This window comes from Coregonus clupeaformis, chromosome 9, assembly GCF_020615455.1.
Source record: "Coregonus clupeaformis isolate EN_2021a chromosome 9, ASM2061545v1, whole genome shotgun sequence".
Classification (NCBI taxonomy): Eukaryota; Metazoa; Chordata; class Actinopteri; order Salmoniformes; family Salmonidae; genus Coregonus; species Coregonus clupeaformis.
In genome coordinates this window covers 23839528-23844648 of record NC_059200.1, presented here as the reverse complement: position 1 = coordinate 23844648, position 5121 = coordinate 23839528, and the positions used below count along the sequence as shown (strand labels likewise).

At 43.1% G+C, this 5121-nt stretch overlaps 1 pseudogene; it reads left to right on the top strand.

Moving 5' to 3' along the window:
• Nucleotides 1–379: 379 nt before the first annotated feature.
• On the top strand, nucleotides 380–4364 carry LOC121574520 (annotated as a pseudogene).
• The last annotated feature ends 757 nt before the right edge of the window (nucleotides 4365–5121 follow it).

Here is a 5121-nt window from a genome sequence, read left to right as displayed (position 1 = left end):
ATACCAGCAACAGTGTGTGAAAACCTTGTGAAGACTTACAGAAAATGTTTGACCTGTGTCATTGCCAACAAAGGGTATATAACAAAGTATTGAGAAACTTTTGTTATTGACCAAATACTTATTTTCCACCATCATATGCCAATAAATTCATAAAAAATCCTACAATGTGATTTTCTGGATTTTTTTTCCTCATTTTGTCTGTCATAGTTGACGTGTACCTATGATGAAAATTACAGGCCTCTCTCATCTTTTTAAGTGGGAGAACTTGCACAATTGGTGGCTGACTAAATACTTTTTTTCCCCACTGTACAGTCTCACATGATTATATCAAATAACATGAATAGATTGATTGATTGCTTTGATCCATTGTTCATGCACACACACATTATCCCTCTCGTCAAGTGATTTAGACCTGAGATCTCCAGAAAGACCATCTAAAAAGGCCAACACAACCTTATGAGATGAGGCCATCGACTCCTCAGCAGCAAAAGAGGTATAATGATAACTGATATTGGATGTTGATAATCCCATTTCTGTGTTTGCTCTTCATGGAGATTCCGACAGCATAAACCAACCATAAATTGTTTAACTTTTCTTGTCTTAATAGATAGTCCGAGATGCCCTGACTAGTAGACCTGGTGGGCAAGACGTATTAGAAGAGTACCAGACAACCAAAACATTGGACCACAGAACCAGAAGAGAGATGATTGCCATCTTAGTCAGCCACATGCAAGAGATGCATGGGTAAGCTTCTCATTAGCCACAAACAATGGATCAAAACAATCAAACTATACATGAATGTTATTTGGAATAATTATGTGACTGAAGAAAGATACAGTACCTTCATCAACAAAACTTTGGTAAACATATTTGGTGTGCGTATGCTTTGCTGTTTTTGAGCAGGAGGCTTCCCACTCGTCAACAGAGAGAAAGTTATAATCTTGGAATTTTGACCCTCTTTCTTTCGTTGAAAGATACTTTCTCTGCCAAAGGCTATGTAAGTGCTGGTAGAGCATGCTTGCTTTAATATTTTGACACTTGTTCTGTGGACTGAAAGGGGCATCAAACAGTCATAGAATCAAGTCTAAAAATAATAACCATTTGACTACAATGTTGGTCGCCTTTTCCCACATCTAAGGAACACTTCTATGATCCTGACATGGGCAAAGGATATCAGAATTATCGCCTGAAGACGGTATCAAGGAAGACCTCACGTCGACCCATCAAGATTAGTATTTCACCCCAGTCGGGAGGCCCAACCCATAGGAGGAAGACTGGCCTGGACCACCAGCTTGTTGGTGATGCTTGGAAGGAGGCCATATCATTCCTGGTCCACTTGGCCGATGAAAAACGAATCTATCAGAAGATGAAGGAGGTGTTCCAGTATCGCCAGGAGCTACCGTATTTTCCGCACTATAAGGCGCACTTCAAAGCCTTTAATTTTCTCAAGAAACGACAGTGCGCCTTATAATCCGGAGCGCCTTATATATGGATCAATTGGTTAATTGGTTGATCCATACTGGTTGTACACGGCGCTCAAGGCGCTCTGTCAAAATGTTTCAGTATGAAAAACCAATAAAAACAATGTAATAATAATGAAATGTTTCAGTACGACTGGTAAACTACAAAGCCGCACCACTTGCAGCATTACGGCTACCGTAGTCAGTACACACCGGTACTGTGCTTACTCACAGTCCCACACCACTTGTGTGTGTATAAAGACCCCAAAATGGCACCTTTCAAGAGACACGATTACGACGCAGAGTTCAAGCTCAAGGCTGTCGGTCATGCAGTAGAATATGGGAATAGAGCAGCAGCGAGAGAATTCAACATTAATGAATCAATGGTACGGAAGTGGAGGAAGCAAGAAGATGACCTGCGCCAAGTAAAGAAGACTAAACGGAGTTTCCGAGGGAACAAAGCGAGATGGCCACAGTTAGAGGACAAACTCGAACAGTGGGTTGTTGAACAGAGAGCAGCAAGTAGAAGCATATCTACAGTCACTATTCGAATGAAGGCAACAGCGCTAGCACGGGACATGACAATCGATGAATTTCGAGGCGGTCCTTCTTGGTGCTTTCGTTTTATGAAAATACGTAATCTCTCCATCCGCACACGAACTACCGTCTCGCAGCAACTGCCAAAAGATTACCAAGAAAAGCTGGTCACTTTCCGCGCATACTGCAAAAAGAAGATCACTGAAAAGAAGATCCGGCCAGAGCACATCACCAACATGGAGGAGGTTCCACTCACCTTTGATATTCCCGCGAACCGCACTGTGGAGAAAATGGGGACCAGTACGGTGTCTGTACGCACCACAGGGAATGAGAAGTCATCCTTCACTGTAGTTCTTGCCTGCCAGGCTAATGGCCAGAAACTTCCACCCATGATTATTTTCAAGAGGAAGACCTTGCCAAAAGAAAACTTTCCAGCCGGCGTCGTCATCAAAGCTAGCCCGAAGGGATGGATGGATGAGGAAAAGATGAGTGAGTGGCTGAGAGAAATTTACGTCAAGAGACCGGGTGGCTTTTTCCACACAGCTCCGTCCCTATTGATCTACGACTCAATGCGCGCCCATATCACCGATGCTGTCAAAAAACAAGTGAAGCAAACTAATTCGGAGCTTGCCGTCATTCCGGGTGGATTAACTAAAGAACTCCAGCCGCTAGATATTGGTGTCAACAGGGCGTTCAAAGCTAGACTGCGAGCTGTGTGGGAGCAGTGGATGACAGAAGGAGAACACACGTTCACCAAGACGGGGAGACAGCGCCGGGCGACTTACGCCACTATCTGCCAATGGATCGTGGATGCCTGGGATGATATATCGGTCTCAACATGTGGTCAAAGCTTTCACGAAGGCAGGAATAATCTCTGAACTGCCAGGCAACAGCAGCGACACTGACTCTGATAATGACGAGAGGGAGCCGGGCAGGTTGGATGCCGTAGTCGCCCAACTGTTCAATTCGGACACTGAAGAAGAAGAATTCGAGGGGTTCGTGGACAGGGAATGAACTGAAAAAGTGAGCTTTACGTGTTAGATGTAACTGAACAATGTTGAGTTATGCACTAACGTTTGATTTAGTGGTATCAGACTGTTTCTTTTACTACGTGTTTACTGAATCAGGGAAAGGTTCCCCTCCACGTTTGGGAGAAGAGTGAGCAAGGCTGGGAGATGTTACCATGGGAGTGAACGGAGTTGTCAGAACGCTTAATAAAGTTTGACTTTATCTGACTGTTTTGTTGACATTCCTTTTAGCACAGCTCCATCTAGTGGATGCATAACGCAACCCCTGTCAAACATTTGACTACAGTATCTTCTATTCTATGCGCTTTATAATCCGGTGCGCCCTGTATATGAAAACAGTTCTAAAATAGGCCATTCATTGAAGGTGCGCCTTATAATCTGGTGCGCCTTATAGTGCGGAAAATACGGTAGTTTATAGTCCAGACAGAAGCATAATGTCCTCACTGTCTTTCCCAGGTTTCTGGACATCAAAGGATTGGTGAGTGATATAGTATGTCTTGGAATCAGAACTACAGGCTATTTATCTGATTGAGAACATGATTTTGTGTTGGTCATGAAGTTGAGTTGATCCATTTTGTTTTACGTGAATCAGGACTTTTTGCTAATGTTCGACGATGAAACATCCTCTAAGCCACTTGAAAAGTGGGACACTGTATTGAAGCCTAAAGTCATCAAACTGGCTAAATCCCTGACTACGACCACCGATTTGCGTCGCCTCCTGAAGTCTGCAGAAAAACTGCCAGAGAATGACAGCGAAACCAGTAAGTGGATTCTCTCGTGGGTAGTGCAATGTTTCAAACTCAGCAATATTGTTTTATGTGATTTGGGGTGTTTGCCTTATCTTGCCCTCAGACTTGGACAATGATATGTCCTCCCTGCTGCTGATGCTTCAACTCCTCCCACCACCAGCAGGAGAGAAGAGGACCAAGATCAGTGCCAGTGATGCTGTGGGCAGACTAGTGCACTTTCATAAGGTAAGATGATATAGTAATTGTTGTGTAATTTATTTTTTGGGTTGTCTCTTCATTGTCTTAATATGTGGAGTGACTTAAAAATACCCTGTGTGTTGCAGTCATGCTGAAGTACTGAAGACCATCTTGATGGGAGCCATGGTCGACAGCCATGCCTCCTTTCCGTCGGAAGAAGACAGAGCAAGATTGACAACTACTACATCATGGTGGACAAGAGGCTTGTTCCCTACCAGCCAACTAGTGGTCTGTGTGCATTTTATGAACTGTTCAAAGCCCACTTTGTCTTTAACCTGACGTATGATGATGCTCTTGTCAACTTCTACACATTTCTGCAGACAACCATCTACAACATTGATGCAGGCCCCTAGCGTGATAGAGTTGAGGACAACACTTTTTAACTAGATAAATGTATGTTAAGGTGCTTTCGTTGTCAAGCGTTGCACAGAAACAGCCAGTCATTGATTTCTCATTTGAAAATTGAGCATAGCTTCTATCCCTCCACCAAGTTTCGATTGGTCTGTGCTCAAGATGGTTGTAGACTGCAGTATTCAACATACTCAGGTTTCAGAAAATATTTGAATAGTATTCATAAGGATATTGGTCAAGTAGTTGATGCATTAAGCTTAGAAGGGCCCTCTCATGTTGCTGATTCTCCAGTCCAGTCAGAAGCTCCACAAATGGGTGGCGACATTGTAATCCTTCTACCCCCCCCTTACCCCACCCCCACCCCCAAAAACAAAAAAAACATTGTAAAGTGGTTGTCCCACTGGCTATCATAAGGTGAATGCACCAATTTGTAAGTCGCTCTGGATAAGAGCGTTTGCTAAATGACGAAAATGTAATGTAATATACATGATAACACTCAAAGTGATTATTTTGAGAAGAATGGACAGTCTTGCTAAAGATATGTGTGCCTCCATCATTGCCAAGTTGCAAGCTAGTGGTGTTGCAAATAGTGTTGTGTCAACAGTAGTGTGTGATTTAGAAGAGCTCACTACTGTTCTGCACTCCCAAATGAAACAAGATGTTCTGTCAGTTATGTCTATGGATAACTCCTCTACATCTGCTGTAAAGGATAGTTCTAAGAACTTTGAAAACCATTTATTTTGTCCTCAGGAATCTGCC